The sequence below is a fragment of the Saccostrea echinata genome, unplaced genomic scaffold (assembly GCF_033153115.1).
Source record: "Saccostrea echinata isolate AGI-Se365-2 ecotype Australia unplaced genomic scaffold, CSIRO_AGI_Sech_v1 ptg000042l, whole genome shotgun sequence".
NCBI classification, from domain to species: domain Eukaryota; kingdom Metazoa; phylum Mollusca; class Bivalvia; order Ostreida; family Ostreidae; genus Saccostrea; species Saccostrea echinata.
Genome location: NW_026889791.1, coordinates 12267 through 26238, shown reverse-complemented (window position 1 = coordinate 26238; position 13972 = coordinate 12267). Strand labels below are relative to the sequence as shown.

The window sequence follows — 13972 nt, the reverse complement described above, 5'->3', positions numbered from 1 at the left end:
TTTTTTTTTTTTAATTCCTATACAAAAACACACAAAAACCCTCCATAAATACTGAAAATCTGATCGAAGTTTCATAGGGGGTTTATAGGTTATTGTTAATTGTTATTTCGCTGAAAACCATTTCAAATATACATTATTGGTGACATGAGTTATGTTTACTTAAGTCTAATGCTGATCAATGTACAACTTAACGGATAAGAAATTTATTAGTCTGTAGGATATTTGATTGTTTTGATTATATCGTTTTATTTGATTAAATCGTTTGTTACATTTGACATAATATTTCCAAGGTTTCTACCTTTCACGAAAGTAATGATTTCAAATAATAAACATTATGAAAGTATTACTTATCCATGATGGAACTCTGGCGAAAAAAAAGGAAAACTCATGAGATGAGATTAATAACAATTGTATTTGAACACTTTTAGCATATGTATTTAAGACTCAAACGTGGATGTAACTTGTTATCAAATGTGCTGTTTTAAAATAGAATTGAGGAATCAGACGGGATATAAAAGTAACAACTGATAAAAAAGATCATAATAAAATACATTTATTGTTTGACTTTTGGGGAATCTTGAAAAAAAAGTTTCAGCCAAATATAATCGTTTATTCTGGGTATTTTGGATGTGGGTTTTTGGCTGATTCTTTGCATTTCCCGAACATTCATGCAGATTTGTTTCATATACCAGAATAAAACAAGCCTTTTCAAATAAACAACAATCTTCAAATTCGCTATCACTCTTTATTTTTTTTTTTCAATTCACTGAAACACTAAAGTCTTTTAGATATCTCACAAATAATTGCCTTCGATTTTTAAGCATCCTTATTGGAAGGAAGATCGATTATTCCAGGACTGTCTTGTATATGAAATTTTTCTACCACTGTAAATTTTGTGTCTGCTGCTCTCAGAAATTTTCATTAATAAAGGATGCTTTGCAGGTAATTTATCGAGGTCTCTGAACAGATTAAATATGATGTAAGCATAAAATAAAGATTTATGGCCCTGTAAGTTGATTGCCTACAACCAGTCAGATAACGCGTCACAATCAAAGATCTTTTTTCCTAGTGTGAGCAGTCAGATTTAGAAGAAAAAGTTTTATATTTACTGATAATTAGTTCATGATATTTGTGATTTATGCGATCTTTGCAATAACCGTTGAGGGTATTGTGATGCCTTTATGTATTTCATGTTAGTGAAACCTGTAACCATACTACTGTAATGCATATAAAGAGCCCACAATTTATAAACACGACTTTTTACTCCTAATTTAAAATTATACGTTTTTTGAGCCTACATGTATGTTACACAACTCAGTTCTGATAAACGATCTTCCTTTAACTTTGTCATCGTTTCACTTGAACAAAATATTATGGGGAAAAACATGTAATTAGAACAAAAGTTTTTATAAAGAATCCTGACATTATTCTTCGGAATTTTCAAGGAAATCGAAAACATTATTCACTGAACTTTAATTGAATGATAAGGATATATAAATACAAAATTGAAGAACATATAAATTAATTAACCTAACCTTAAAAAAGATCATCACAGTATTCAGGAAAGATGGTTAGTTACATGAAGTATTTGAATGTAAAATGTTACATGAAGAGGATCATTTTATCTAGGTTTGCTTGAGCTTACTTACAATAATGTCATATGACGACTGTGGTTTGTAGGTAGGAAAAAAATGAAAATGAAAATAAACATTATTCTACAAATACCAACAATGTAAAATATGTAAGCTATAAACCATGTGAATAGTTAGAAGATCAAGCGCTCTCATTAAGAGAGTATTTCCCTTTTATTAAAAGTCAGTCGGAGAAGTACTTTCATTTAGATCATCTCTGCGTATTTTAAAAGCAAGGAATTTTCTCATTAATTTAATCATTTCTCTCTGATTTGGAAGGTGTTGGGAAAACACGCTGTCTTCACATTTATCTCCATAATATCCGGGTTCACATAATCCAGAACAGGATCCGGTCACGTGATGACACGGTTTATTGCCTCTACAGTAGCCACATCATTCTTTACATTCTCTGTCATACCAACCAGGATAACAGGCTGAAAAAGTGAAAAGAATATGTTAGAAATTCAGAGAACCATGTTTTAATGATATCATTTGCAATTCAGATGTAAATGATTAAAATTACGTATTTACGATTACAAATGACTTTTTTCAATTAAAAACAAAATAAGTATTCATATGTGGAGGACAATTAAAAAAGGCACATTGTGGTTAAAAATTTAAATTGATAGCCTAAATGCCTTAAACGTAAAGTTAAATTAATGTTAAATGTTGTTTAAATAAATAAATAAGTTGTGCTTCTACTAGAGTTCAATGTTCGAACTTACGTATATTGCATTTTTCCTGTTGATACCCAGGTTGACATAAGTAAGGACACGCCCCAGTCACGTGATCACAAGTCTCATTACCGTCACAGTTACCGCATTCTATCTCACAATCTCTACCGTACCATCCGGGATTACATGCTAAAAAAATAGGTCAACTTTACGTAAATATCCTTCTTTTTTTGTTTTTTACTAGTTAGACTTTTTTTCTTACTTATATGACATTTTTTTTATTGGAAACCATCGGAATGTGTATCAATTACACCCAAAATAGTAGACGAGAAGCTACGTTTTAAACTGCTTAACTAAATCATTTTTTAAAGAAATTATATTACAGTCTTCACTATTAAGATTTGCACAAAAGAGATCATATAGTGAGGGCCTGACAGTGTTATAAGCTGGTATGGAATACGTTCATTTTGTATTGAATGATCATTTCGAGCGGTAACATTCATATTCAACATTGATTTACTATAATGAAAACATAACATAATTTGATTCAATTAAGTAAAGTATCTTAACTATACTTTTAATGCAAAATTACTATATCAGGGGATGCATTGCGTGTGTATACATAGTATGAGCAATCAAATTTAAAATAAAAAAATACTAAATCATAGAGTATTTCTTTTTAATGATTTGAAGACATTGTGGGGTAGTTTCAGAGGAAATAACTCCAAGAGGATACGAACACTCTATGATGAGCTTGGTATACAAGACACATATTTGAGTGAACGGTTGAACATTTTTTTTCTATGTGGCAACAGATTGTGTCATAAAAATATCAGTTAAACGTTAAGAGAACCAATGTATAATTTTATATTGTTAAGGACACGTCTGTTCATGTTGTTAGACAATTAATATTGTTTAAGGTCCTCAAATGATAATCTACCAAAGTACTTTTTTATTTCTTTATACTTTTCAGTTTATTTTTATTTTGTAGCTGCCGTTTGAGAAATGAATTTGAATGAATTATGCAGAGATACCTTGAAAGCTCTGTAAAATTACAGAATATTGACTGAATATAGGGAAATAAACTCTTCCGGGGTCTTTTTGCGGTTAAGCGGACCATCATAGCAAATTTCCCAATAGTCAGCCATTTTCTTTTTTATTAGAGATATATATATATTTATGCATATAATTGGAATATCCGTATTTTATGTTATGACAATATTAGAACTAGTAAACTGAAATTTGTGATATCATTTGTTTAAATGTGTTACGTCATTCTGTATGAAGATGCAGAAAATACATTGTGAAAAGAAAAAGAATAGTCCACTGGCATTTATATATCTGCTGATATGGCTATTTAAAGCCCCAAATCCCTCAAAGCAATTTTTTGAGTAAAATATCAAAGTATGCAGCAAAGTTAGATTTATGTTAATAACATAATATATTTATACCACTACATTGGCCTGATATGGGATCACAACTCTTGGGATCTGTACAGTTGATGCTACACTTATCCTGGCAGTTGTATCCATAAAGTCCATCTGGACATGCTAGAAAGTAAAAATGGGCAATGGATGTAATGTTTAGATATGTACATTTTTTGTAAGACAACACTCTCTGTTTGATCACACATCACCTTGTGTACAGTTGATTCCTTGGTAACCTTTATCACAGCCATTTAAACATGTCCCGTTTATGTGATGGCAAAATTCTCTTCCAAGACAGACACCACATGACTGAGTACAATTTAGTCCAAATTTTCCACTGTCACATTCTATTAGAAAAATCTTAGATTGATAAACTACCTTTGAACTATCCTGAATAAAAGATTTTATGCACATGAAAGTAAATTGCACAGGATGAAACTCTGAAATTCAGTGGACTGGATGTTTAATGAAAGGTCTGGAAATGTAACTGAATGGCAGAGCTTTGCCATTCAGTCACCTTTCACTTTTCTTTCAGTCACCTTTCAGTCACATGAATGACAGAGTTTTATCCTGATTTGGAGATAAATACGATATAGAAGACATATTTAAGATTGCTTACTCCTGTCGCATTTCTTGTCTTTCCAGCCTTCCTGACAGCCTCCGTCACATTGTCCTGTCATTCTGTCACATTTTCCTGTACGTCCACAATAAATATTGCATGTGTCCTGACAATTATTACCATAACGTCCTTCAGGACATTCTACGAAGGAAAAACCGGAAAAATAAAAAATTAATATACCCATTGCACCTCTGGAAGTGTTTAACATTCGAAGATATCTGGCTAGATTGATCTGACTTTTTTTCATACAATTAAAAATATTAAAGATTCTGGTATAGAAATTTTTTGGAACCATTTTTTCCACTGCACTTAAAATGGTTTCATCTTGTTTCTATGCATAAAAAATAAATAAAATCTTCTTTGTAGGTCAAAGATGTAAAACGAAAGAGCTAGGTTCACTTTATGCATAAAATGGCCCTGTCCTTATATCAATTAATTGACTAACACCCTCTGTCCCATTTCATACATCAAAATAAAGTAGAGACTTGGTGCTTTCATTTCCTATAACGAAATTTCTTTTTGAGAATACAGGTATTGGAAAACAGGCTTTGAGAAAATGGATTTTGCGGAAAACATGCATATTTGACTACCTTCAGCAAAGAATTAAAATATGCGCACAGCCAACGATCCAAAAATTAAATCATGTTTTGTGATTTTCAGAAACAGATCTTTCATTATGTAATTGCATATTTTGGATCGGAGGTTATGCTCTATATGAAATATCGAAAAAATACCTCAATTTTGGCCATTTTTAAGGAAATTTATAGGATATGGGGAAAATGACGCATTTTATGACGTCATAATGCATTGACGAGAGAGAAAATTACGTTATGTTCAATAGATGCACAGTCACCAAAGTTATAAATACTACATTTTCAACCAAAACTGAGCAGTTTCGATTTTTTTAGAAAATCTCAGGGCCAAAAAAGGACCTAAGTGGCTCTTGCTCTTTGTCTACCTTCAGTACATGTTTCTCCCTGAAAACCTCTGTCACATCCATTCAAACATGTCCCATTAATGTGATGACATTGTTCTGAGTTCAGACACGCACCACATGACTGATGGCAGTTTTGTCCGTATGTCAAATCATCACAATCTACAACAACCGATATCCTCTTATAACAAAATTTATTTATAAAGCTTTTAGACACAATCTACAATAATCGAAGTTCTTTAAAATAATTGCAAAATACTGAATCAAGATATGATGAATTAAGCATGCCCCTTCAAAATGGAAGATTTTCTTTTTGTCTTTTTAAACAGGGGCAAGAATATTGACTGCAGTTTTCACATTCTACAGTATACATATCTTCCATAACTTCTAGATCTCGAAAAGTTAAACGTAGTACATGTACTGACTAAGCAAAATTTCACCAATTTGATGGATAATTCCAAAACAATGAGTTGATAGATATAAAAAAAAAGCATTAAGTACGTATTACTGTGAATATCTCGCCGTCTACAATAAATACTTTTTTATGACCTCAAACAAAATCATTCCAATCAATATCATCAATTAAAACGCAAAAGACAGAGCAATGCAATCAAGGAAATTTTTTTCTTTCATTCATTTTTTTCCATGTGAAGAAATATTTAAAGAAGATTTTTTAAAAAATATTGTCATCTGTGTATGCTTTACACTATTACCGACAAATTTTAAGATGAAAATTAGAGAAATTCGAATTCATTATGCATGTAATACCGTTTTCGCAGAACATTCCTTTCCATCCAGCAAAACAACCAAACTCACAGATACCAGTGAATCTGTTGCAGCCGTGACAGTTTGAATTACAAACTTCAACGCAGTTCTTCCCGTGTCTTCCAAAAGGACAAGCTGTCGGAGAATAACATAGATAAGCGGCGATGGGCCTTGAATTTTTTAAGTTATTATATTGTGAATATTGACAGCTTAAGCATTATATCTCATCAAGTCACTGTTATATTTCATACTTTTGTAATTGAATATATAATATAAGTGTGAGACAATTGTCCAGTACTATTTTAGTCATGTGCTTTTAATCAGATTTTTGACAATAAGGTCTTTAAATTAAAACTATTACATAATTCTTTTCTCTTCTACCTAACGTCTGTGCCATTAACTTAACCTTTGTACGTTTAGAAACAGTCTATGGAATAAACTTCTCTTTTCAGAATATAAAAGAAGCAAAATATCTCACGTTTGTCACATGTATCCCCTTGAACACCTACGTCACATCCGTTTGGACAGCTTCCATTTACGTTATTACACTGTTCTTGGTTGCTACAGTTGCCACATGTCATGTTACATTCAAGGCCATATCTATTGTTATCAAATTCTGAAAATTGAAGTCCAGAAATAATTTTCATTTTCATAGGTCGTATAACCTTTTAAAAATTGAAATTAGAACAAGTGAGAGGGAGCCTAGATATAGTAAGATAAGAAAATGGTTTTTTTATATATATACGACATTAAATGCACTTAACTTATTTTGTAAAATCCCATAAATTTCATGGAATAACAATTATTATCAGAAATACAATCACTTCTATTATATATTAAACTCGATACTAAAATCAAGAAATTGACAATTACCAACTTTTAAAAGGACTCCTTTCACGCCTCTCTGAATAACTCTAACATGTACATGTAGAGGTGTGAATGGAGCTTATGATTCGGCAGAGGATATTTATACCTAAATTTGTCTTCTCTCTCTCTTTCTGTCTCCCCCCTCTCTCTCTCATAAGTACCTTTCTCACATCGTAGACCTTTGTATCCGACAACACATCCTAGACACGTCCCATCCTCAATGTTACAATGTCCCTCCTGGCAATTCTGTGGACAGGGCAGATCGCAATTTTTTTCCATAAACACCCGGTATATGGCATCCTTAATCAGTAAGATATTGATCATTATGCATTACGCAATGTTTTCTTTTGTATAGATATACATGCATATGCATTTCTAAGGTCGGTAGATCAGTGCATATAAGGCCTTACTTACCTAATCATAAACAGTGCAAGGGTTTTCTTTTTCTTCCACAAATGATACAATCACAATTCAAGTTATTCATTGATCTGTTTTACCTCTAGAATAGTCGAATCATTTAATTTTGTTTTTAATTTGAAACGATAATTCAAAATAGGAACAGGTCCTCCTATTTTTATTAAAAGTCTAAAATGTAATACCTATACTAAGTTGTTCTACCGAAAATATACAGCTTAATGTCAAATAGTTTCACGAACAACTTAATTGGGTTATTTGGTTAAGCATACTTCACGAAATTCTTCCAAAGTGGCATAGATCTTAAGATAAGTGAGATGTTGAGAATTTTGGGGAAGATGTCCTGACGGTACATATTGTCCTTTTACATGTATTTATATTGATGTCGGCGTAAATATGCATTTATCCTAACCTCATAAGTTGTCGTCTATCTGCACATATTGTCGCAGGTTGAACAAATATGCATGCACAAATTGTCTCTGTCGACATTATGTGCTTAACACATTGTCACCCTACAGTAAGCGTTGTTCTGGGATTTTATTTAGTTGTATGATTGTATCAGGTGTGAAATCAAACCAACATGTCTTATGGGCTGTTTCTCGAATGTGGCGGTACATACTGTCGTTCTTTGGATGTTGTCACCGGCGACAATGTGTACTTTCCCTCACTGCACATGTCTTTTCAAAATACAGTAGTTAACTATAGTATACTCTAGTAAACTACAGTTTACTATAATTAATAATAGATTGCTATGGTTTCATTTTCTTCTAAAGTAAATCAGAGTGTTTCTTACTATGAATTCCTGATTGTTATATCTTATATCCTCCAATTTATGCATGCGCAAGTGAGTTAAGGCTAGGTATTGGCATTTCCATGCAAATAAGCTAATGAAAATGCCTAAGGATTGTATCTATTTTACAGAGAAAGTTAAAATTTATTGTCTAATACATACTTGGTACCGACGACATGTGATACCCACTACATATTATGACGTCATATAATGACGCCAGTGTTCTTTTCTACACAAGATTATAAAGGACATGAAGAAAAAGCTTCGGAGCTAGGACATGCCCTATTCTGTTTAACTGAAACACGGTATATTTAGAAGGAAAATATTCCAAGGATTGCAGAAATATCAACAGCTCAGTTGTTTTATTACTTTATGTGAAGTTTTAATTTGATTCAGGGTAAAAATGTACAGTCCGGTATAGGTTTCCTTAAATTCCGATCAAATGAGAAAATGCCTTGGATTTATGCAGCAGTTTTATTAATCTATGGAATATTCTTCTGAGCATTATACATTTTTTTTGTAAACTAAATAAGGTAATCTCTTTCGCCGAAAGTGTTTTGTGGAAGTGTTTTGTTACCTCTAGTAGGTAAGAACAATGACGTCATAATATGACGTCATAATGTATACTGGTTATACATTTAAGTTCTTTTTTTTAATTATAGACTATTTATCTACGTGTATATAATAAACATATTATTCCCGAATTTCGCATCATCATTATTCAATGAAATATATGGAGATAACGAACATATATTCAAGCTCAATAAACAATACAAAAAAGGAGCAGAGCAAACATGGACCTCCAAACATCAGAGGTGGGATCAGGTGCCATGGAGGAGTGAGCATCCCCTGCCGGCCGGTCACACCCGCCGTGTGCTCCTTGTCATGAACGGGAAATAACGGAAAAATCCGTCGACAATTCAGTGTGTAAATAATGGCCTAACAATTAGTATGAAAAACGTCAGTCAGCATTTGACTCAATGATAAATTGTATTTGCTGACAAGGTCATTGTATCGACCATAGAACTTACGAAATGATGATAATATAAGACTGTCTCCAGTGCCAATATATACAGATTGATTATTCAAACCGTCACAAGGGTTATTCATTAATTATTTTATTCATACAAATGAATAAAACTAGGAAACATGCAAAGCTTACAAGTATGTATACACTATTCAAGAGGTATACCGAAATGAAAAGTTTTTTATCCGCAATTTGTTATTCAGTACTTCGTACGGAAACTTACAACCTGCATAAATAAAAGGCAATCTGACATCTGTTTTTAGTGTCCTATGATACTTATATCATGATAAGACGAATATAGCAATTTCTGAAATGATAATGATTTCAGAACGTTTCTTTTTTCTTAATAAAACCTGAGATGTTGAAATTCAATCGAAATAAATATCTTTCAAAAAGGCAAGTCATGTCTTGTGTTTAGTTCGAAATAAAATATTTTCTTTAAAATTCTTAAAAATACAAGATGTCTTTATAGCAATGAAAATTTAAGAATTAGTGTATATTGACTGTATCTTTTTTTAGTTTTATTGGAAGTTTATGTTTATTAAATAATTTTAATAGTTGAAGGTGATTTGTTTTCTAAAACTGTGAATTAAGTGTATTTCTTAATACAATATTGCTACATTTTTTAAGAATATCAGAAAAACATATATAAAATTGTATTGATTGAATTGTTGTGTTCTCTTACCAAAAACTTCCAGTTCACATAGTTCGTTGTATGCGTACAGGGAATATTCAACAGGATAGGTCACTCCAGGTTGTCTCTCATTGCTATGGATGACGTATCGTCCATACTTTATACACTCTATTGTTATAGTATTCGGTATGGTAGAACTGGTGTAGTTTGTGTCTTTGAAGCAAAGAATTCCCTCATGTTTGTCAGTTGTGTTGGAGATGTAAACGGAGAATCCCAGAAATCGGGCTGTGTAGCCATTGCTCGAATCTGGTAAATTGTTGAAGAAAAAAAAAAAACACTAATGAGGTTAATTTTATAGATTGAAGATATGTATAAAATCATGTTTATGACTTTAAAAGTCCAATTTTTTTTTTCTTGTTTAGATTTGAAGGTCTTATCGCATGCTCTTATAAAAATAGTAATTTTATGAAAAATATTATCTACAACCTTCTCTATTAAAATACTGAATTCAATAAACGTTGTTGTATGCATATTTTGAGCGATATTGAGAGTTAAAATTCAAATACTAGGATATGCTTAGTTCAATCGGATTTCGACGAAATACTGCTCTGACGTCATAGACAGCAATTCAGTGTTAGAGAGATGAATAATTACACTCTGTTAACGGAGTTACAATGTATCAACGAGAAATGTATTCTAATTACGAAAAATGCTGGACATTTTAATTCCTAATGTATGGTTCAATAACTATAGAAATATGACTAGTTCTAAGGTATAAGGCTTTTGTAATTTTTTTTTTTTTTTTTTTTTTTTTTTTTTTTTTTTTTTTGGTTTTATTCTAAACTTGTAGAATCTGTAAGTCCGATTACGGTAATGTTTTGTGATGGGGACATTATTTTTTTCAGTCCGTCAGCCTTAGAAAAATATACGAAAGTATACTTGCATAAATTATTATTATAAAAAAATGAACAATAAACAGTTCTATAATGTGAATTTTGTGAGTATAATTGGTTAATACGTGCGAGAAGATGAACAATCAAATTGTATTGTGATGCGAGTTTCTTCATCTTCGCGGCATCTCCCTCGCTATCTTCGCTGTATTTTACAAATGTTGTCAAATTTTGCGGTCGTCCATAACACAGAAAATCCAGGTTGTATCACGTATATTTGAATACAGTTAACGTGTAAAGCTGATCAGCCATTGTCGTCTATGACGTCACACGGTCAAGTGATCGAAATCTTATTAACTTGAATTTTTAATTCAAGGGCTTTCATTTTAGTCCATTAGTGTTTTATACCGCTGCATTTCCACAGTAAAAAGCACAAAATTTATAAACTGTGATCATAAGGAACGTTATACGCTCTTAATTTCAAGTAATTGAGAAACGTGCGATAAGTCCTTTAAGTCCCTAACAGGCATCTTGACTGATCAATTAAAATAAAAGGGACAAGGAAGAAATTTAAGATATTATCTTGAGCTCAAATGGTAAAATTATCAAGATATATATTCATATTTTCATTAATTTTCTGCAATTTGTATACTTGTATAAAAGTTGTGAATAAAATGATTTTTAATCATTACATTCAGAATACATTAAATCAATATCTTTAGGTGTCATGACGCCCTTTACCTCAGGTATACAAAAACATAATTCTAGAAAACATCGATGAGGCCATTTTGATAAAAAGATAAATGAAAAAAAAAAAAACAATGTATTACCATACAAACGTCCTCACTCATTGAGCTTGCAGTACATTGACGACTTCTTTGAGGGATTACAGCGTTTTAAGGAGAAGATACATGAAGGTACAAGAGAGTTCAACGATATCTGCTTCGCTATAAATTATTAATTTTAAAACACATGAAGCTATTATCCCCACTATTTTGAAAAGTGCTGGGAGCTGGTTGTGTGTTGTTACTTTATTCCGTAATTATTTCGTTGCTTATTATGTCAAAGTAGGAAGTTTATGGAAAGACAACTAAATTTTACATCATTCCCGGGCATGAGGAAGTTGCTCCCAGCACTATTCATGTTAAGGAATTTGTCTCAAATAAAACACAATTAATTTCATGGAGAAATGACATCCGTATTTCATTGAACTTTTACGATCTTTCTAGACGTACACATTTTTTTTTTCTAATTTTAAAACATGTCAGGTGACAAACAGCTGATGTAAGTGAAGTCGTTTTGTGCGAACGCAGCAGAGACCCTATATATGCATATGCAAATAGCAGAAATCCCATTCATCGAACTCATGCTGTTTATAAAAGAATATCAATACCATATTCATTTTCTCGGAATATTTTAAGGCGCATTTCCTATAGGCGTCCTTGACCTAGCTGCGAATTTAAACTACGATTTTTAATAACATTCATTAATACAGTACCCCACACGAAATTGTCCGTCCTGTAGTAGATATTTATGAGATGGATACTGAGTACTCTTCCTAGATCCACCCACCAGGTAGCATTTTGAGCACTATTGGCAGATATCGTGCATTGTCCCCCAGAAGCAGATCGGTCTGAATACCTCCCATCCACTGCTTTATCCACTCCCAATGGATGGTCAGGATACGGATACCGCTGCCAGGCATGTTTGTTTAATGCAGTGTTCTCTGTTTGTAGAAAAGGCACCAAAATTGAGAAAAAAGAATCTATCGAATAGTTATTTATTACCTTTAATGTTATTTGACAAAGAGTTATTCAGATCTTTATATCCATATAAACTTTAATCAAACTCGGTATCGATAAGTCGCCCGTGTGGCGCAGTGGTTAGAGCGTCTGCTCTAGAGTCGCGAAGTAAGAAGTTGATCCTTAGGTCGCGGGTTCGAATCTCACTGTGGGACGTGGAGACCGGTTCTTCGGATGAGACCGTATAAACCGAGGTCCCGTGTCGCAGTAGGTGCTGGCACGATAAAGATCCCTCACTGCTCAATGGCCGTAAGTGCCGAGCATAGGACAAAATTTGAAGCTCTCCACCGGCAAGTGGTGGCGTCTCCATATGAGTGAAAAATTCTCGAGAGGGACGTTAATCAACATAGAAACAAACAAACAACAGTATCGATAAAATCTAAGGTTGCTCATAAAGGGAATCAAAGTAATATAAAAGTTAAGATGGTGAAAAATGAACGAAATCATAACCTTGCGCTGACATTTGGTTAGTGGAATGATTTAAATTAAAAAAAAAAAAAACAAAAAACAAAAAACAAAAAAAAAAAAAAACTTACCATAAGCAAATATTAAAGTTCCGATCAATACCACTCCAACAAAAAAATCAAACAATACATTTCTTTTGTTCATGATTTTTGATATAAATGATATATATGTACCTTGATAAAGGAAATAATACTTAAAAGATTGTTTAGCATTAATCTTCGTCAGAATGAAGCAATAAGGAAGATAACATGGTCTACTTTCAAATATTTAATTTTGATTCACAGTAAAAATTGAGGAAAATACTTTAGGTATTACAAACAAATATATTAAGACAGAACAAGTATTAGTATTTAAGGGAAAAAAATGTTTTCAGAAGAAAATACATTGTTATTTAGTTAGTTTATATTTTTGTGAATAAAAATATGATTTCCATTTGTATGAAATGCTGCAATAAAAAAAATTATCTGTCTATTCTATATATTTCCTAAAGCTTTCGTCGATGTTACTTGCATTCTTTACATACACCAATGATAAGTGCTAGAAAAAATCTTCCGGCAAGATATTTTTTTTTCAAACATCTGTTTTTTTGTTTTGTTTTGTTTTTTTATTATTAATCTATAACTTTAAGATGGCATAGTGAAAATTGAGACAAAATGCTTTACGCTTTTTTATATTTTGTATTTTGTATATTTATATATATTTGATTAATCTTATTATGATAAATCGTTCATTGGTGATAAGAATTGTTATTATTCTTATTTGTTCACCTTATGCTTCCAGCCTCAAATCACTGTTCCATCTCCTCAACACTTCCTTAGTGAAGTAGAGATGGGCAGGCCTCTGCATGACCGTATAGATATACTTAGTATATCTATTTTTATCTTTTAAAAACTAAATAAATTATAAATAAATAAACACACCACCACGTCACCCAGCCGAGGAGACTGAAGCAATCAATTTTTTGGTGGCCGGCCATACATGTAGTATAATGTCAACTCAGTAAACAGGGAAAATAAAGATGAGAGTTGATACA

At 32.1% G+C, this 13972-nt stretch overlaps 1 pseudogene; it reads right to left on the bottom strand.

Moving 5' to 3' along the window:
- The window catches only part of LOC133201110 (protein draper-like), a 255372-nt pseudogene extending 242048 nt beyond the window's left edge, over positions 1–13324 (bottom strand).
- Positions 13325–13972: the final 648 nt, after the last annotated feature.